The 22,307-nt window shown below is 36.9% G+C and overlaps 1 protein-coding gene across 10 annotated transcripts in view; it reads left to right on the forward strand.

Annotated features, from left to right (window-relative positions):
* The window catches only part of LOC128783698 (poly(rC)-binding protein 3-like), a 499,860-nt gene that overhangs the window by 220,955 nt on the left and 256,598 nt on the right, over window positions 1–22,307 (forward strand). Inside the window, exon 1 of one of the 10 annotated variants that reach the window (XM_053934742.1) lies at window positions 8,600–8,663. The exons of the other annotated variants lie outside the window; for them this stretch is intronic. The gene's annotated coding sequence lies outside the window, so the exon portion shown is untranslated. Of the gene's footprint in view, window positions 1–8,599; window positions 8,664–22,307 lie in introns of those variants that run through there. 10 annotated transcript variants of the gene reach the window in all.

The following is a 22,307-nucleotide window of genomic DNA, read 5'->3' on the forward strand; positions in this document are numbered from 1 at the left end:
AGAGACAAAATAATAAGGAAATATTTGCCTTGAATAGTGCCTAGACCATTTGACTGAGTTCCAAATAGCAATGTCTGCAATATTGTTTTACTATAATGCAATCAAAAACAGCATTTAGTATCCTATTTTGAAATAATGTTAATGCTCAGAAAAATAATATTTATGTTCTATCTCTCATAAAAAGAGTTGTATGTGGGGGAAAAAAAAAAACAAAACCAAAAAAAAAAACTCTGAAAATGAACAAAGCAAGCAAAAAAAACCCAAACCAAACATATTCCAGAACTATTTTAGGCCCTTTTTTCTTATAGTTTTTAACTTTCTGGGCTATGCCAGCTTACTGTGCATGCATTGGAAACACAGGTTTATCACTTACATAAAATTTTGTAGATTATAAATTTTCCTTATCCTCGTTGACCTTGCTTCTCATTTTGCATTATGTAATTTAAATTTGTATTGTATGCACTCAAAATATAGATTTGGTGAAAATTACTGCATTTGGCATCCATTTCTTACCTCACAATATACCACTCCACTAAATTTGAGCTTGAATCTTCTTCCAGAGTCTTTAATGCATTGTGGCTTTATCTAGACAATAGTTCAATTGTTAGATGTAGAAGAAGCATAAAGCACTCCCATTTTTGAAGACTCAACAGGAGGGTGACAGGTCAGGAGAATCAGAACATACTGAATATCAGTCACAGCAGCTCTCTGTAGGTTTACTAAAGTCTTCTTCCAGTGTCATTCCTTGGGCTGAGTCTTCCTTAGCAGGGGAATGCACTGGAATGTGTGCACTATGTATATATGCAATACGTGGAGCACGTATTTTGGTTTATAGAATCATTTAGGTTGGAAAAGACCCTCATCCATTAACCTAACACTGCCAAGTCCACCACTATGGACCATGTCCAGAAGTGCCACATCTGCATGTCCTTTAAACACCTCCAAGTATGTGGGCTCAACCGCTTTCCTGGGCCACCTGTGCCCATGCTTGACAATCTCTTTGGTGAAGAAATCTTTTGTAATATACAATCTAAACCTTCCCTTGTGCAACTTAGGCCATTTCCTCTCATCCTATCTCTTCTTCCTTGGGAAAAGAGACTGACCTCCACCTCACTATACCCTCCTTTCAAGTAGTTGTAGAGAGCCATAAGGTCTCTGGTCAGCCTCCATTTCTCCAGGCTGGACTCTGTTATCTCAACCCTTCACCAGCTTCATTGCTCTTCTTTGGATGCAAAGACCAAGAATCAAGCTCATGAGTTCTGAGGTCCTTTTGTGATATGAACCCAAGTACAAAGTGGAAGATTTGCTTCAGGAGTGCACTACTGTTTCAGATCAAGACACTATTGTAGGTGCATCTTAGACATTTAACAGATTTGCTTGAAAGGTCCCTAAGTACTTACCTGTCAGGTCAAGTACTTAGGATTGGTCATGAAGTAAACTAAGGTGATGTATGGAAGGAGTCATCCCCTAGATTTTTGTTAGCATAAGTAACATCAGAAGTAGGCCCTTTAGGTTTGCTATTATGGCAAATCAGAACTACAGGAAACCTGAACTTCTGTGGCAAAGTAAATAATTCTTCCTAAAGTAAATAATTCTTCCTAAAAATTGGGACAAACTAGTAGTTAAAATTAAACTGAAAGTTGTGCCAGAAATGCTCAATAAAACTGGTACAGAATATCTCTTTCAATCGTCTGCCAGATCAAGCCCACTGCAACCACATAACGTGTTTTCTAAACTCAGATCAGCTCACAAAACATTGACAGGAGCTTTGTTCCAGCAGGCTTCATGCCTCATTGTGTATAATCTGTTCTTCTGCAGCAGCATAAACACATCTACAGTGCACAGTGTGCCTTGGTGAATTTCAGGGCAGTCGGTGCTGCAGCCTCAGTGCTGCCTGATTTGGAACATGCTCCTACTGCTGAGTAAACCAGCAGTGCACAAGATCCAGCTCTTAGGACTGTGGCATTATGACTGTGGGACTCTCACATAAATCTGCTTCCATTCCTTGCTCATGCTGCTTATCAAACGTAGAGTCCTAATTTCTCATAATAATGTTTGTTAAAGTAAATTCTAATGATACCAGGGTGGGCTTTTCTTTCCAATTTTTCCTTCTGTGGCATTTGCAAAATGGCTTTTTAATGACTTCTAAGACAGGAAACTATTATCAGTATTAGTAATTTGTACTCTTAAATTCATCTTTTTCCTGAACAGACGATATGCTGCTTTCCTTAGGTGTGAAAAGGCAAGCAAAATACTCTGCTTTCAAAGCATAAAACGATTTCTGCTCTGAAACAAAAAAAAAAAAAGCAGGAGGCAGACATAATTACCAATTTGAATGTTGAATAGTTTATATAGTGAATAAAATTAACATTTAAATGCATACACTTTTTCTGAGCTGGGTTTTTTCTAAAGGTATGGTATTAGTCTGAGCTGTTAAAATATTGAGTATATATTTTAATCAGTTTGGACAGATTGTCTTCCTTTCCACACACATACGCTACTGGTTTTACTTAGTTGCATGGATAAACAAAAACATATTTTAGAATCACCTATTATTTATGTTGGAAATAAAAGGTTTGGTATTTTCTGAGGGTTCCTATAACACAATAATTATGGTACAGCTAATACAATGACATCTTTCACTGGTGATATTTTGATAAGTATCTTCCCTGAAACCAATGCAGTAAGTTACTTCTTAAAAAATACATTCATATATCTGTTGACTCTTTGGACATTGACCTGTGAGCCCTCAATAATCCTGTGCAATGGTATTAGGCTTTTTCAAAGAATTCCATAAGCCATTTAATCCTACACTATATCACAGTTGCATGTAGTGTAATAAAAAATGATGCTACTGAAAACATTTTATGAATATTTAAAAACTTACCTAGAATATATATATATTTTTAACTGACCACTTAAAACTCAAGGATTTGTTTTCTCACTTCATTAGCAGCAGGAAACAAAAAAAAAATCTGAGATTAAAATATGTTTCATCTCTCTTAAATTATACATTGAAATAAATGGAACATAAGCAAGAATAACTTTCTTTTCCCCCCTTGTTACATAGATCTTATTTAGTCTAGTATTCCCTTAGAAGCAATTGTAATACTTCCAATTAGATGGTGAAACAGCAGCTGAAAATAGAGGCTGTGAGCAACACTATGCAGAATTAGTAAGTTCAAGGGAAAGCTCGAACTTTGGGCAAATTTGAATCCCTTCCAAAATGAAAGACTGATGCATCTGAAGCACAGTAGTGTGAATATGTAATTCACTTGCTTCTGCTTTACAGAAATGTAGCCACTTTCTGACAGTCTGATCACTGTGCACAGTTTTGTACCTGTAGTGTCTGAACAGTCTACGAATATACAGTCAGGATTCAGAGTCAGAAAATCAGAAATTCCCTGTAGCTTTTCATTCTATCTGTATCTCTCGTCTTTTTTTTTTTCCTTCCCTTTTCTTTTTCCTCTTTTTTTATAATCTTTTCCCCTCCTTAAACCTAATTTCCTAAGGAAACAAGACTCTCATGACCATTCCCTGGATGCATCTGAGACCTGTCTCTTTTTTGAAACAGCTTAAGGCATATTTAATAGAGGTGGATTTCTAAAGCTCTTGAGTAACAGTGACTGTCACAAAAAGAGGAAGCCAGGCTACATTTGTGCCCTCACTGAGCAAGAACTAAAAGAGATCAATCTATATTGAACACTAGGTAATGCATATTCACCTTGAGAAATCCATATTTATTGGTAGTGATTCCTCTGATTATTTTGGTTTTTTATTAGCTGCATTGGACATTTTCTTCTTGTTGCAGATAAACTGCCAGTTTTTCATCAGTCTTGGGTGTGTGTTATCCATATATAGTATTTTACATATGTATACATAGATGTATATATATATGTCTCCTAACCAAATCGGGAGAACTCATCCTATTCAGACACTCTTAATTAATTTTCTAGTTTCCAGGCCAAAAGGAAGCTAATGAGCTTTCCATGAGCTCACTGGGTAACCCAATACTAGGCCCAACTGCTTTGTGTAGAAAATGCTTATTTTCACCGCCCGTATTTAAGCTGTGATGGATGTTGTTACAATGACTGAACTAATGTGTTCTTGGCAAGAAAATAATGGGGCTAATAACATAGAAATATTTACAGAAAATGTGCTGGTGGTGGTACAAAAAGAAAAAAGAAAAACAAACCAACAACTTGGTGGACAGACTGCCTTAACCTCTTCATTCAGATTCTGAAGCAAAGTACTGCCTAAACAGTTACATGGATGACAGTATTTCTTACACCTTCTTTCATTTAAACCATTGAAAAGTTATTCTCACTCAGTAAAGACTTTACTGAACAGCAGAGAACTCTTGTAAGCCTTGCATGGTTTTTTAGCTGAACTAATTGTTGTTTCTCAACCCATATTGCAGTTCTGGTAGAATTAACTCCGTACTGTGTTGGTGCTGAGGTTGAAAGGTAATTAATAATTTACTCTCACTAAGAATGTGCGAGCTCCATTAAAACAGTCAGCTGAAAATTCCTCTGTTGCAGCCTGTCAGGAACAACACATGCTTTGGAATAGACTGTTGCTATTTATCATTTGTATTTGTAGCAATGCACTGGGCTCATTGTTCCGAAAAAGGACTCTCTGGAACTGAAGAAATGTCCCCAAGATCTTTTGTGGAGGAGCCTCCCCTCCTCTAACTGGAGGTTTGCATGGGGTAGCACACCAAGCTGTATTCCTGCCTGTTAGATTTCCAGCTCTGAACTGAATCTCACCAACAGTCTGTTTCTGTTTTCTCTTGGCTTATTGCTGAGCACAGTTAATGCCCTCCCTGCCATGTCCAAACTGCTCATGCTGACACCACTCTTGAGAACTGCAGCTGCATGTCCAGCCGTGGACTGAAGGAGGTGAGAAGTGTGCCAGCAGTTCAATGACCAGCTGTCTGTTAACTGCTGTGGTGTAGATCAGGATGACAAGAATTAGATGTGGTTGGGTTCTGCTCTTAACACTCCTGGCTAGTGAGTGGACAAGGGAATGTGTGCCAGGCTGCGTCTGCAGTGTAAAAGAGGGGTGCTTGAAATGGGACAGGGGCTGGCAGTCAGGACAACTGGAAAACCCTCTGCAAGATGCACAGACACATAGAAATACGTTTAGAAACAATGGACATGCACAATCACATGCACAGAAACAATCACATGCACATCCTCTAGATCTCGGATTGAAGATGGATGCATCAATTGTGTGGTACCTACTGTGACTGTCTGGTCTGCAAGCACAGCTCAGGGCACTGAGTGGAGACAGACCTGAGTGGCTTGTTTTTTGGCAGCAGTCCTGTGGCAGTAATGCTAATATTGGGTAATGTTCTCCAGTGGTTTTTTTTTGTTTTTTGTTTTGTTTTGTTTTGTTTTTTTTGTTTTGTTTTGTTTTGTTTTGTTTTTGTATTTTTTCTAAAAGAACAACTCTGGTTTTAAATTCCAGCTGATTATGAACTGACATAATTTCTTTACCTTGGAACTAGTTTATTAAAAGTGGTGATACAGCCCAGGAGTAGTATTTTCAGGACCAAGATTTCTAAAAAGAGTAAGAACTTGTTTGTGTGAATTGCCAGGCTAGTATGTCAAGTATAGGAAGAAAAGTGTTCTGGAAGAAGGACAAGAGTTCAAATATGCTTTTTTTTTTCAACTTTTTAATCAGTGATGTGTTTTGAGTCAGGAATTCATGTTTCTGTGGAAAGAAATATGAGACTTGACAGACATTCAAACTATTTGGGTGATTGGTGGGTGGAACAGTTTGAGTTACTTTTGTATAATTTTAACAAATCTTTTTGTGTGTGCATGTACAAAGATTTTATTTTTGTTTTTACGGTAAAGTAAGCAAAGCAAAATATTAATGTTTTTATTTGTAAAAAAAAAAATAGAAGGTTGTAACACTGAAAATGGCTTCAAAAACCTTTCTATTTTCAGCATTGTTGCATCCCTGGTTTACAACTGATTCATGGCAGATGTTTTCTAAGGAAAGCAAGCAAGTTCATACATGCATGGATATTGGTTGGGTTTTACAAGCAAATGTAAAACCACAGTGATTTGTGTGTTGCTGAAATGTTTCATGACTTTTTCACCGTCCAGCAACCTGAGATAAAGTGTAATATAGAAGATTGCATGAGAGGTATAAACTTGGGCAGAAATTGATATGTTTTAGACATGGAATTTACTTCTCCCACTTTGCCTCATATTTCTTCCATCTAAGTAATCACAGCAATTGGTCAGTTGCTTTGTGTGGGGCATAAATCACTATCTAAAAGTATCCAAAAGGAAAAGGCTATAAGTGAGGTGAAATTTTACAAGAGAGAAGAAAAGCACCAAGTTTACTGAGGAAGGTCTGATATCTGTCCAAGTATGGAGCAGTTGGAATTATGTTACATGTTTTTTTTCATTGAAAAGCATATGTGAAAGATATCAAAGGGCATGGCAACATCTGCTGCAGTAAACAAAGTAGTTCCAGCATGTATCTCTCTTATTTGCAATTATTTAACAATGGAAGATTATGTTGAGATTTTTTTTAAGTTTCTGAAGTTTCTGGCTGAACAGGATGACACTTAATAATGAAGTCAGTGTTCTTGCATTAATGAGTGGTAGACTTGCTTTACAAGATTTCTGAGTGTGACTTCCATTAGTGCTACTCCAGATAGAAATGAAAGGGTTTGGCTGTACATGTTGTATCTCTTAAGTTAGAGGCATTGTTTTTCTGGGATTGTGTCCTCACTCAGGGCAACCAGTATGTGTGGAAGGGGGAGGGTGTTATTTTACATAACTTTGGTTGAATCCCTCTTGCAGAACTACAAATTTCAAGGTCTGCAAAAAATGATTGGTGTTTTTTAAAGAAGCTCATGCCCTAGTCTGGTGAAGCAAACAGTCTACATCTCCAAACACAACACAGATTCACAAACTGTAACTTGATCTCTGTGACACTGATTTCAAACTTATATTTTAAAATAACATTAGACAATAACTACCCTTTTTCATGTACAGAACAGTTTCCTCAATTTGTTGTGCCTGAAACAATCTCATCCTCTCTCTCAGGACCATTTTCTCCTTTTCTGCATGCAGGAGCAAGCAGTGTCACACTCAGCACCTGCACTTAGAACTCCAAAAGCAGGTGAACAGAGCCCTGCAAAGCTGATGCAAATATCAGTGGAAAAATCAGGCTATCGAGGGAATGTTGAGCAACACGAAGGCAATGGGTTTATCTTCTCCACACATCTGCTGCCTTCATTGGCACAGGATAACAGCTTGATATTTGCTCTCCAGTTCGAGCTTCCATCTTGTCAGGCAGTGTGCAGCCTCTGAGCCTTTGGGGCAGCTGTCTGACAGACTGCACACATCAGGCTTGCACAGGTGTTTCTTACAGGTGTTTCTTTACAGGAAGTAAATCTTTTCCTAAGTATGCCACCTCATAGGTTCTATAATTGTGGCACTCCCTGTTGACTGTTTTTTAAATAATTGCTCACCAGGAATTATAGCTCAAGTTTTTGAGCTATGGATGGAGATATTCCTTTTTAATGTAAGAATAGCACCAGTATATGTTTAAATAAGTTGAAACCTCTTAGATGTTTTAAACTGTTCCTTTCTGGGATATGGAGTAGTAACATAGTCACCTGAAAAGTGGTTTTTGTTTCAAGATTCAAATTAGGATTTACCAAAAATCTTTGGTAATCTAAATTTTTGTTTAAATTTTCTAAGGTTTTCTCCTCATTCTGTCATTACCTCGTTGTCATTTTCTGTCACTTCTAGTATCTTCCTATGTAGAGAGCAGTTGAGGTGTCACACCTCAGGATAGCCAGGGAGCTGCCAGGTTGATAGGAAGGCAGCTGGGGAAATCTCTTTTCTCTGAAAGGCACTGATGGTGAGTGAGGATGCTCAACCAGATGAGCTGAGTATGTGGAAAGATTTCTGAAAAGCAGGAATTCCACAGACTCTGGGGATGGGAGATGGGAATCTGAAATAACAGATGGGCCTGGCTTACCCAACAGGATGCACGGTCAAGTCTTTGGGCTATAGAGAGGGAAAGGCTGATGAAGCAGGACTGCAAGTTGTGCCTGATGTATTCTCAATTTATAGAGTCATGACTATGGTACTAGGATGCTGCAGTGGGCTTTTTGCTATCGAGCTCCCTTTCCCACAAGCTACCTTAGGATGAATTTCCAAAATACGATTTAGAAGTATGAGTCTGTAGTCATAAAATGTCTCTCTGTTCCTCAATCTGATCTCTCATTTTACTGGGTTGCTACTGTTACTCACACTTCTAAAGAATTTCTTAGCAAAACCATTTCCTGGGTTAGCTGCACATAATTTCTCTTTGCTCTTGTGAGGCTTCTCCCAGTAAATCTCTCATTGCATTGATATTTTTATTCTGTTGAATAAAACAGAATAAAATTCTGTTGTTGTCAATATTTTTATTCTGCTGAGACTGCCCTCTCTTTTTTTTTTAGCTCACTGTTATGTGACGCCACACTTCTACTGAAGCATATAATACCAAGCAGGGACACTGTTCTGAACTGGATGCCTTGCTCTGTCTTACCCAGTATTTCACTTCATGTGATACATTAAATGTTTGGGTGATTATTTAGGAAAAGCAAATGCAGTATTTTCCCCACTGCTTTTGTTCAACAGGTGAGTTACTGTCTTTTCTCTAGTTTTTAGCCTGTTATATGCAAAATTACCTACGGGCAGGTAGTTTTCATTTCAGTAGTAATTAATTCTTACAGCTATTTTAGAGATTCTCATTCAAGATTTGAAATATCTGCAGTGAGTTCTTTCCAAGGTCACAATAGATTTATTGTACGTCTTGTTTGTGATCACAGCTTAAATGTGCAAGGAATGACTCCGCTGAGATGCAGATGAGTTTCTGTGCCTTTGAGTATGGTGCCATCACTGTCACTAGGTCCTAGGCATCTCCCAGTTTGACCAGAGAAACACAAACACTTTCAGCAGCAGGATAAGAAGAAATTAAACGTGTGCTAACCAAGTGCTAAAGATCCCGTGGTCCCTCTTTGGTTTTTATGGTAGCACATTGGCCTCACTTTGAGACTGCTAAAGCAGAGCAGTGCTTCTGAACAAGCCCCGTACCCAAATTATTGTATGTTCCTAATTTCAATTAACCAATCCTCACTAAGATAGTGAGTTTCCTTTGCAACTGTCTCTGAAAAATTACATGAGTGAGTACTGTGGGAGCGTTGGACGATTTTAGTTTTATTTTGGAAAATATTGTCACTGTTTTGATAGATTATATTTTTCCTTTCCTACCTACTTCACTTGCTATCCTGCTATGATTTTCTCTGAAAAGCAATATTGTGTTTACCTAGTAACAGTGAAGGATAAGTTGTTCTCAGCTGTCAAATGGGAAACTACAATTTGTGTGTGACCTAGAAAGATTTAATGGTAATGTCGTTTTCAGTGTCGGATTGGAAGGTTGGGGAAGCTGGGAGCAATCTGTAAGATTTTAAAAGGGAGCTGCTTCTCAATGCATGGAAAACTAAAATTGTGTGAGAGGGAAAATAGATCTTTCATTACTTGATAGGAAGCAATAGGGAAAAATAGAACTTTCTTTTCTTCAACTGGTAAAAATTTATAAAAGCAAAGTAACATAAGATAGATTCTTATCTTAGAGTACCAGATATTGCTTTTTCTCCTAAGTGGACTACCTAGGAACTACTATACAATTTTTTTTCTCTCTGCAGAACATGTTATGGAGGAGAGTAAATTCTATGCTTGCAATTCCAACTGGGTGGCTGAGGCTACTCCACCATCTGCCTTAGATCTGTGGGCACAGAGATGCCCAAGTCACTCACGAATCACTTTACCATATTGAACAAGTCTGTCAGGCCTTTGGTCAGGCAGACATTGCTGGGCATTAACACCCCAGATAATTACCTATTGCTGTCCATTCTTGGTATGAGTAAATACAGGAAGAAGGTTACGGTTGTACCTTATTACCTGGTGACAGATTTGGGTTCAGCATAGTTATACATCTTTAACATTTCATTAATTTTTCTCTTTAAACGATGAAGTGCCATGGCATGTATTTATTAAAGTTGTGCCTGAACAGGAAGAACAATAAATAGTCTGTTTTTCTTGCTTTGACCATGAGTGCTGTTGTGTCATGCTGCAGAGCAGAATTGCTAGAACTCTTGACTGTGATGAAGTGTGAATCTTGTGGAAATGATGTTGCTTAGATATACTAGTTGACTGCACTAACTTCTGCGTATAAGCTTTTCTAGTCTGCTGAAGTGCTTATTCCTCTTTAACCTTAAGTATCTGTTAGATTCACTTTGTTGTAGTTAATAACCTGTTTTTATACTGATATATAATTAAATAGCTAAAAATGCCTGGGTTATTTTTTTATATTTTTTAAATTTCCTGGTCATATAAATATCAATGCCTCTGGTTGTGTGGGTCCTCTGCGTTTGATTGTGAGAATTTTAGGACTTATTACACTCTGATACTTCAGGGCATCCATATAATTCTCTTCTTTCTCAAGACTATGAACTTTGTACTCTTTTCATTATACCAAATTGATGGTTTGTGCCTGTAGACATAGACTTATATTACATAGATACAGATATCATTACAGGAGTTCTGTATTTTTGTTCATTGAAAGGCTTTTGCCTTAAAATGCAGTAGCTGTTCAGCTGATATTCTCAAAAGAGTAGTCAGTCTCTGAGACAAGGTATCTGATTTTTTTACAATGCCATTGACTGCCCATGAATAATGCATGATTATGTCAGTCCACCTCTAGTATTACTTGAAGGCTGAAGTACTTAGAAAATCTATTTAATGACATTTTTAGCCAAGCAGCATTGAATGTTGTTGTGGATGATGTAATGGTTCTTGATAGCATTTGGAAAGTTGATGTTGTTAATTTATATATGTACAGTTTCCAGCCAGCCAGTATGTTTAAGCCAGCTTGGTTATCTTACTGTTGGGACTTTTGGCAAACCATAACAATCAGGATTTCCAGATGTGGTGCAAGCCGACTCTGATTCCACTGACATATATTTGAGTAGAATAACTCTAGATTTCCTTAGAGATGCTCTCCACATATCATATGACTGAAATCTGACTCCACTAACCCTAGCACTTTAGTCAAATAAACAGCAATAATTATAATGCAATTCAAGCTAGAATTTCCTATCTGTATGGCACAAAATCTGAAGAAGAGTAGTGATTAAATGTAGTGTTTGCTTTAGGGATTATTTATAGATTTTACTAAAACTCTGTGAGCAATAAATGATGCATCCATATCTTCAAAGCAGAGCTACATTATGAAAGCAAAACAATTTTTTTATTAGTTTTGAATTGAGGACATATAAACATGACAGCTTTAAAATGTTAACAATTTGAAAAGAATAGTGACATTCAAAATTATAGGTATTTAGAAAGCTGGTATTGACAGTAAAATCAATGCCAGAAGAGCTTTGCATCTTTTAAAGAAGCAATGGGAACTATTATGTGAGCTTTTGAACATAATTGAGGGATAAGTGATTATTAATGAAGATAGACTGAGTTTTCACTGTTGCTGAAGATTTAAAGGTATTTATCAGGAACAGGGCAATCAATTAAAAAAATGCCATACTCCCTGTTGACAAAGTTCTGCTCTGGAGCTTTGCACAACCCGCATGGGCATAAGAGTTCTTAGGATGGTAACAGCAAAGAGGACAGTTTGTTTAATAAGACTGAGGAAGAAGCAGGGGATTTGACAGTCTCCAATGTCCTGAATAAAGAATCTTCATTATGTTTGTCATAACCGAGTCGTATTCCTTCTGCTGCAGCTTGCATACATCTAATCACACAAGGAGACAGGAGGTTTACCCTGTTCATTTCCTTCTTCACTCAAGAGCAATTTGGTCTGAGATGATGATGATTCACAATGCATTTTATTAGAAACATTAAATAGAAAAAAGACAAATTTGTGTCCCTGTATACAGAAGCCATTAGCAACTTATTCTCCAGGAGCCCATGAAAAGATAAACAGGAACAGAATAGAAAATTCAGGAAGATCTCTGAAGTGAGAGAAGTCTGACACAGTACAGTAAGGTGCAGATGCACTCACTTAATATATGCCATGTGCACTGAAGGTGAAAATACTTGGAATTAATTTCTCTTCACTAAAAGGATGAGATCTGAATAATGGTGACCTTCTTGCAGAAGTTAATGTAATTCTGAGACTGGAGGTAACCAATGAATGGACATGCTTTTAAGGGAGCGTGCAGAGACCTGAGGAAAATGTGGAAGTCTCTGAAGAAAGGCATGCAGTCAAATAGGTATTTCGAGTTCAGTATAAGTAAGAAAAAACACATAAGAAATTGCCTGGTTGCTATGACCTTAAACGAGGACCTTTCAGATGAAAGCCCACTTTGATGCCATCAACCCACTTTGGGTTTAGCTTAGCTTTAACCTAGCAGAAATGGAATATTCAGTACTGTCTTTGTGCAGATCACAAGGTTTTAGAAGTCCTAAAAGATCTAAGTAAGATTCTGTGCCTTACAATATGATAAAATCAATGCTGAACCCTCAAGTCCTACAAAGTGTTCTTTACTACTAGGAGACAGTAATTGTCCAAGCAACAAAATTTTCTTATGGAAAGAAAAAACCCTTACGTAGCATTGCTTGTGAGCAACCTGAAGAGTCTTAAAATCGCATTTGTTAAAGATGACCGGGGCCAGGGATTCTGAGATGCCTGGACCTCTGAATCACTGATGTTAAGTTAAACAGTTTTATTACCTTCCCTTCTCAATGCCTTTTGTGTATATTTAGCACTCTCAAAAGAAAAAAAAGGTCAATAGATCCTAGTTTCAGCATAATAACTCTGTGGCATGCTGAGTGAATGAGGGTTCTTTTTTCCTTGTCCTATTGAAACAGTTGAAATATTCAATTATTATTTGCTATAAGGTCTTAAGAGTAATTGCCAGTAGAAAAAGAACATCAATACTAAAGATTAAAAATTGCCTGAGGTATAAGGTACTATTTATCTTGTTTCCCTCCTCAGTAGTTAGTGTACTTTATTTTTCTTACAGTTGAATGTAGATATTATTTTACTTCTAGTTGAATGTAGATATTATTTTACTTCTTCCACTTCTTCCACAGCTCTTCCGTTGCAAATATGGATCAAATTAATCTATCATTTATGTCTTTTTTAACCTGCCTGGAACTGAGATATGCTTTCATTGTTTAAGTATAGGATTTGAATGGCTATAGCAGAGATATGTAGCATACTGTATTTAAGCTATTTGTGATCATCTTTAGGAAATCACTTGGTTTGCTACCATGATGCCATTCTTGGCACGGCTTTCAGGAGCACCAAACTTTCAGCCTGTGTTCTTGGAAGAAACTATTAGCATTGAAAGGAATAGAGGAGGACTAAGCAATATGTGACTGATCAAAATTTTGGTGGAGAGGAAGCTTCTTGTGAGTCAGCAGTGTACCCTGGCATCAACGAAGTCGGGTAATAGGTGGGTACACATTAACAGGACTGCAGTTAGATCAAAGGAGGAGATTATTCCTTTGTTTCTTGGGTTGCTAATAAAATGGAAAATACAAACTGGAGCACATTCAGTGAAGAATCAGTAAGATGGCTTGGAAACTGATGCATTTGCCTTGTGAGGAGGGGCTGAGGGTACGGCTCTTGTTCACCCTGGGGAAGAGTGGAAAGCTAACACTGACCAGTCAACACCTATTGAGGAGGTTAGCAAGGAAACACAGCCAGGCTCTTCACTGAGATATATGGTAGGAAAATGAAGGACAAGAAGTGTGAACTAAAAAGGGAAGATTTAGACTGCTAGATATAGCAAAAAGCTATTTCACCTTGAAAACAGCTAAGCATGAGAATACCATTGCTGGGAAGTCTTCATTGTAGGAGGATTTCAAGGCCTGCCTAGAATAAGCCCTGAGAAACTCAGTCTGACCTTATGGCTGACCCTGCTCTGAGCAGGGGATTGGCCCAAAGACCTCCTGTGGTCCCTCCCAACTTGACTGGTTCTATGAGCCTGTAAAATAGAAGATTTCTGCAGACAGTCTTAAAATGTCCTGTGAGCCATCTTGTGGCAATCTGGGTCCCTTTTCCATATTCTACTCTTGACACAATTAAGAAAATCTAAAAATGTAGACAGATAAACTTTAAAATGTACACCTGAACAAAAGCTATATGTGCTGGACAATCTAGGCCCTATATTTTCTGGCTGTTTCCTAAAGGTAATTTAGGCAGAAGTAAACAAAGTTGGGGTCAGATTCATCTTCCTTGCTTGCTGTCCAGTCCTTTTGAGACAGAAAGAGACCAAACACAGTAACGTATATCAGTGATGCATTGGAATAGCACAGTAATGCACCAGTCCTCACAGGGATCTGGTTACCTGGGATGTCAGTGGACTGAGGATTTTTAGATGTGACCAGGTTTGAAATGCAAATAGTGTGATTAAACAGACCAGGTGTCAATTTTGGGACCACACTTTTCTCGCTGGCTATTAATGTGTTGTAAGCCAAAATGTGAAACTATGAGTTACACAAAATTTTGCAAAAAAGCAATTAACTGACTCCTATCCTACCTCGACAGAAAATGCAATGATACTTTGGAAGGCTGTTTCAGAGAAGCTTGATACTGGTTTAAAAAGACTCCATACTCTCACTTTTCGGTATTTCTCAGTAGTCTTAGCATACTTACAGCTTACATGCTTACACAATTGCAGCTTTGTCCTTCTCTAACATTTGCTGTTTTGATGACTGCCTCTTCATACTACCTTTTTAAATTCTTTACTTTTCAGCAGTGAATTATTTTATCAGAAAAAACTCACATAATTTGCATCCTATTAAGAAACACTGAACTCATTACTTAGGGTTGGTACAATGGTGACAATCATTTTCATTTGCACAGAAATTCATTTCAAAGCATTTGACAAATTGGTATATGGTGACAGGTGAAGAACTGTAATTTCATTACTAAATTGCGGTCATTTCAAAGGGTCAAAATAAGCATCTGTTTAATAACCTTGCTCTTGCAGAAAGCAATGTGAAAACTTTGAAAGGAAGCAATTTTAGGTGTTTCCTTTTTAATGGATCTTAATATAAGGAAATAGTCTTTGACTAAATAATAGTTTTCAGAATCCTTATGCAGTTATGATTAAGTCCTAGCAGAATATAATAATGCCATGCTGCATAGGTATTTGCTGGAGATATTAATATATGTATCTTGCAGTACACTTGGAAGTCACCCAGCAAGCTCAGATATCATGGCTTCTGTGTGTAGTCTCTTCGGTCATGTGTGGGCAGACTCAGGGAACCTGCATAGACTAACTGAGGAGACAGGAAGATGGCCTGGTTGCTCATAATCTTCACTCAGAAAGGAATTAAAAGCAGATGGTAAATCAGAGATTTTCTTTGTCTAGTCACTGGGAAATGATGCTCAGGAGTGATGTTTTGAAGATGCACTTTTAATCATAATGATGTTTCATTTCATCTGCTGAAAGTTTGATTACAAAGTACAGGGATGGAAAGAATAGATAATTATCTTTAAACAGTGAGTAATACATCAACTCTTCTCTTTGAGCCAGCTCAAGTCTTTGTGAAAGTGTAGACAGAGCTTGCTACTCCTGATGCTGTCAAGGGCAAGATGTCAGCTGCAGTTGCCGAGTGGGACCTTTCCTCTCACACAGTAAACATGTTCTCCAACTCAGCCTCCCCCTCTGTGGCAGCAGCAGAACTGAAGGGCTGTTCAGGGGAGAGAAGCTGCATGTGATGCTGACATTGCTGGATCCCTTCTCCAGCCACAAATATCTCTGCATTCTGCTGTCAGAGACTTTTACTTATACTTACTGTCTCCAAGCTGGCTGTTGTTGAACCAGCGTGGACTCCGCATCATGGAAAAATTAGAATAGATAGTTCTTCCCTTGAGGATATTTGGTTTCAAGGGCACTTCCTGTGAAGTTTTTTTCCCTATTAGATTTCCCTCGTTTTGTGTGAACTGAAATGCCTCCATGGAATTCCAAGGCATGAAGGGGAACAAGTGACTTAATTTATAAAGCAAATCTTGTGTCAGGTCAGCTTTCAGATACAGAGAAGCAGACATTGTTAGTGAAGTTGGTGCTACAGGAACCTAAATATCTCAGTGTGATTTTCTTTTTAAGTCTCCAATATAAATGCTTCAGAAACCTAAATACAATGGGAAAAGTCTAAGAAAGAGCTTATCAAGTAGAAGGCATCCAATAAATTCTTATGATATGATTAGTGAGTAGTGAGTGTCATTTCTCAGAGCTTTATTGAAGCAGTTTGTATGTTAAAATGGTAAGTACGTAAGCTATTTTTCTTCCCTCCATGTTGTATTGAACCCTGAACATTTTTCTGTTTCTCACATCAATAGACATTGTTCCAGCAGAATCATAGATTATTTCATTTGATGGAAGTTCAATTTCCTATAGAACTAGAGAAGTCCCTAGTTCTGGAGATTAACTGCCTTTAGATATTGTTTTGCCACAATGCTAATTGTATGCTAGCCAGCTGATTTGGAAAGCAACTTTTGTCTCAGACAATAAAAGAAACTACTTCATATAATTTCAGGATAAATAACAGATTCTGTTCATAGATATCTGCATGTCTGCTTATTTATACTTATTTGAATATCCATATACAAATTTGGTTTATGTGGTTGAAGAAATCCTCAGGATGATAGAGCTACTGGTCCATTCCCTCTCTTGCTCTCTCTACTTCCTCCAAGGAAAGACTACTACTCTTTCTTTAGCCCAGCTAATATAAGAGCTTTAGGCTTTAATTTAGGCTCTCATGAGACTCTAAGGCATTAACTTGGGTTTAAATGTGTATAACATCTACAATTTCAGATGCATTGTTTTAGAGCTTTGAACTAGAGCAAATGACAAGCTATACATTAGGAGGAAGCAGTTGGGCAAATGTATCTGGTGCTTCTTACAATTTTTGAAAGCTGAGCACTTCACAGCTGCTCATGAATGCACCATGTTTCTATTTCAGGGTACACCTCCTGGCTATTAAAATAGCTGCAGAGCATGCCCAACACAGAGTTCAAAGGCTTTGAGCTTTGCTAGGTCAGAAGTCTTTCAAAAGACCAGGAGAGCTAAGCAAGGACCATGTGCTTGGGCAAGGAGCATTTCTCACATCCCACATTGTTTTGAAGTAGCCTTGTTGAAAAAGAGTAGAATGTACAGTCTGGTGCTCTCTTTCATATAGAAACAGATGGTGGGTTGTTTTTTTTTTTTTTTTAAGTGTCCCCTAAAGGTATGGATTTTATATCTTAAGTTCCATTATGCAGCCTCTCAGCTTAACAAAATTTGTTTTGCCTTTAATTTTGAGGTGTATATTGTACCTGACAGTGCATTGAGGCTGGAGGCAGAAACTAGGGAGAGAGACTGTAAACTGTGTCAGTCCACTGAACTTCTGTGAAGTTGTTTCCTACTGAGGAGGATGTGACATCACATTTTAGAAAGAATTTTGTTTTGCTTTTCCCAAATTTCAACTCCATAGAGTACTCATAAACATTAAAGCCATGTTTAATTTCAACAGGGATGCGGCTCAGTCTCATTCTATATTTAGTCAATTCAGAAGGATAAAACACAACTCTATTTGTCTTATATATAAAACTGAGATCCACAGATGCTCCAGCACAAGATGTGGTTACTGTTCATGATAAAAATCTGACAGAGCACTCAGAGCAGGCCAAGGATGAAAACTTTTGCATTTACAGTTTTGCTAGTTGTTTCTTTACGTGGATTCAGATTGGAGAAATCAATGGAAGAACATCAAGGTTTTCCAAATGGAAAATAACATCCTTGAGTTACTGGAGTCTGGGAGTATATTTGGCCTTTACTCACAATATTCTAGACAGCTACTACTGACAGTGGTACCAAGCTTTGTTTGACTTTTTTAAAATTATTTGCAAAATTGCTAATAATACCAAGCATAGAAGAACTGAACACTTTTCAGATCATAAGTATATGCTATTCAGATGTACACAGCAATGCATAAATCCAGTTGTAGCATTTGTAGAAAACAGTATGCCAGGCTGAAGAAATTATGCCTTCATTGAAATACATTGCTCAATTTTTAGCAAAGTAAAACAGAAATAGCCAGAGACTTCCCCCAGGTAGTCCTTGGGATGTCCAGAGGATAATCACAAACTGAGATGCTGACATTTCTACTGGGTACAAGAATAGAAGTTTGGGGTACTGCTTCTAAGGCAGGATAGAAAACATTCATATCTTTAAGTGAATGTTTGGTTGTCTACTTTACCAAATGTATAGGAAATTAAAAACAAGTGGAGTGTCTTTTAAAGAGACTGCCAATAAAGGAACAGGCAGTGGTATATGTACTTCTAAAGAATTTGTGTCAGTCTAAGAATTAAGGTGGAATTCAGGAATTCATAGCTAAATGAAGACATGCATGTAATAGTGAATGTCCACATCTTACTGGAAAGAACGCAATCAAATTGACACTAATGCCAAATATTTGTGTAACGTTTAATACTAATACTAATATAAGTAAAAGGAGATAAGATTCAAATTAGGGTAGTCGATTCACTACTGCAATTTATAACATTAGAATTAATGTGAACTGAAATTCCAGGTGTGGACAGGAACAATCTATTACTTGAGCTGCATTAATGACTTCTTGACCAGAATGGTAGAACATACAACTCCTTGATGGAGGATATTACTAATGCAAAATGTAGACTCAACAGGAAATTGGAAAATCCCTTAGACAAGAGACCTGTCAGAGACTGCTCTTGTTGACATTTTGGTCATTACACAGGCTCTGCTGTGTCTCAGTGTGTATTATCAGCATTTTGTAGAGTACATCTTTCATTATTTATATACTTTACCACAAATTTTTAAATTTCTCTCCTACTTTATAAAACTGGAAGAAGAACTCCATATAATATGATGTTGAACTAGTGACAATCAGACTGATGACTGATTTAAAAAGAAACTGCTAGAAGCAAGAAGTTTTCATGTGGGAGACAGAATGAAAGCTATCCAATTTACATCTCTTAATAAACTTCTGGATAATGAAGCAAAGTGCTGTTTCATTTATAATATGGTAGGTACGGTTCTGATTCTTAGTTCTCTTTGAAAAAAAAATATCTAGATTTGATTGTAGTAGAAATAGATCAAAACCTAATATTCAAATTTTCATCTTCTATATAATCGTGCTGAAATGTATTTATATAATTTTTGATTTGGGAAACAACTGATATTTTGGGGTTTTAAAGGGCATTTTAAGCAGAATAAAAGTTGTATGCGGTACAACTAGAAAAACAAATTCATTATCTTTCAAGTAAGTTTTAGCTATTATTATGATTGAGGATACCTTGCTCTTGCCAAAAGAGGAAGACCAAATGGATTCATTTAAAATTGAGTAAATCAGGAAAAGCAGTAACAGCTTCTGAGGAAAGTTGTGCAGAAATATAAAAAGTCAATATAAAATATGATGATTTGGATCTGGGGGTGAGGGGGTTGTCAGATGTCTAAGAAAAAAATACATGTTGACACTGAGTTGAGAAATTATAGCACTTTTTATGGGTGGTTGAGAAAATCCTAATACCAGTAACTTACTGAAAAAATCCTTACATTAAACCAGCCACAATAATAACTGTGACTGTTGTGTTACAAAGAAATGAGTCCCTTATCAATCACCATGGATTTGAGGTGGGGGATTTTTTTTTTTTTTTTTTTTTTTGTGTGTGTGAGATGAAAGCTGTGTCTTCACAGCACCCAGAACCTGCAGCATACAATGAAGTCCACTTAGGAATAATATAACTTTTATTACCTCATCACACAAATTTTTTCTTAGGGTTAAAGCACTGCTTGTTTTCTTGAAGTTTTGTCTTGATTCTCCTGAGTTATTAATGTGCTTTTAAACAAGGTCCTTTCTTTTTCACAGATTCAAATTTCCATTTACTCATATTCATATCTTAGGAGGTCTGTAGTTCCCAGAAGGAGTTCTTTTTATAATATCTGGCCCTGTGCTCTTTCATTGGCATTTTTGTGTCTAAGCAAAGTTTAATAATGGAAATTAGGGGAATAGAACACTGCAGTGTGGGAGGAAGAGGGAGAAAGACAGTGTTCTATTCTGAAAGAGAAAAAATTCTTTGCTGTCATTAAAATAATGTGGGGGAAGGATTCTTTTATTCATGTGCTTCCTTGTATCCCTGGTGCTGTAAAGAAGGTGCCTGCCTACAACCCTACCATTTCTTGTGCCATTGACAGTCAGTCGCTTCTTAACAGAGGCTTGGACTATCATATGCATAGATAAACTTTTTCTATTCTTTAGCCAAAATTTCTGTAGAGAAAATAAAAAAGACAAAGAGAAAAAAGGAAAGAGAAGAAAAAAGGAAGGGAAGGAGAAAGAAGGGGGAAGGAAGAAGAAAGGAGCATAAAATTTTGTCAGGATCCTTCTATCAGGGAAGAGATGGTGCCTTATAAGAAAAAAATCAGCTTCTGGGTAAGATTTTTTTTTTTGCTGTTTTGTTTTGGTGGTTTTTTTTTTTTTGGTTTTGTTTTTTTTTACCAGCCTACAGCTCTGTTTCCCACATTCTCATCAGCATGTACTAACTTACATGATCTTGGTCTGTAGCCCCAGTGGTTGCAAAAAGCAATTTTTAAAGCAATTACAGAAACTCAAAACCGAGATGCAGCTACAAAGAATTCTCAATGCATTATTTAAAAGGCAGGAGAAGCTTTAATTTTTAATTAGTTTTTAGACTTGAAAATACCGATTTAGAGGAAGCCTCAGGTATTGACTTCCCAATGGTGTCAATGTTGGAATCTAGTGAAACTAGTCTAGAATCCCTCCCTCATACTAAACAGCAGCTCAAAACAAGAACCAATGAAACAATCCTCCCATGTGAAAAAAGTTGCTTCACCTGTTAAGTCTGTGTATGCAAACATTGATCTAGTGAAAGGAGTTTGAATAATTTATTTGAAGCCTTATCTTTGCAAGGGAGTTCAGAAAGGTTTTACTTGATGCAGAATTCTTTCCATCATGTCAGAGTGTTTTCTACTTAAAAAATTTCAGCCATTGTCTGATTCCCAAAAAACTCGCTGTGATTAAGAAATTTTACACAAAGCTTCTTCTCAGATGTAGGAAAAGGAATGGAAAAAAGACCTCAGCCAAAAAAAAAATAAAAAACAGCCACTCATATTCTTTCTTTTACACTGGTAAAGTACTAAAGTTCTTTGTAAATGTCACCCAAAATACTTAGAAACATTGGCTAATAAAAGATCCCAAGAAATCCATTGGATAGATGGGGAAAAGATGTAGTTTCCCTAACCTCCCCTGCAAGGTATTGACAGAGATAAGAAAAGAAAGACATCCAATTTCTGCAGACTTGCTGAAATGGGGACTGCTGCTCTAAGTCAAATGTTTGTTGTAAGCCCCTTTGTTTTTATCAGCACATATTTTAATTTTATTTTTTTAGTGATTCCTGCTTAGACAGGAGATATTCTGAAATATATTGATTACATATCAGAAGCAATTTTAATGGAGAAAATAAAATTTTGCATAATTTTCAAATTTTCCTGAGTAAATATGTTCTCTAATAATTATTCATCCACTTTTTGCTTGAACTTGCAGGAGCAGTAACACTTTCTGCTTGTCAACATTTCCACAAAGACCATTTTATCAAGCTGAAATACTGATTTGGACTATTCCGGCTGATTCTGTTTTGCATAAATCTCATGACAAATCTTCTCTCATCTGTAGTGGAAAGATTAGGATTCATAATCTAGTTCTCTGATAATGTAATGATGCAGAAGTTATGATTACAGTTCTTTCATGATAGCAGAGAGTGAGTTAATACAGCCTTTTCTGAGATACTGAAATGACAAATATATCACTTAATTCAAAGTATGACTACAAAGAATCACTGCTGGCATGGCTCATAAATACACAGCATCTCTTTGACTTTCACAGGGTTATCAATGTTTGTTATCCAGCACTTCCTTTCTTGCCACATTGTGTGTTACTATGAATGTTTTTTAATTTAGTTTAGATTTTTTGCTAACAGGTAATCAGTGGGTATTAGTCGCACTAAGTATCTTATTTACTGGATATGTATATTTTCTTCCAGTCTTTTCAGACCTCTGACTTCTGTACATAAATGTGTTTCTACAACATTGAAAAAAGTAAATCAGAAATCAGATATTCTAATACTATAATGTGCTGTACTATCACCTCATCAGTTTTTAATTCTGTCACTTACTGTTAGCCCAAATTGAATTTCCAGCACCAGAATGGATGACC

This window comes from Vidua chalybeata, chromosome 1, assembly GCF_026979565.1.
Source record: "Vidua chalybeata isolate OUT-0048 chromosome 1, bVidCha1 merged haplotype, whole genome shotgun sequence".
Taxonomy (NCBI): domain Eukaryota; kingdom Metazoa; phylum Chordata; class Aves; order Passeriformes; family Viduidae; genus Vidua; species Vidua chalybeata.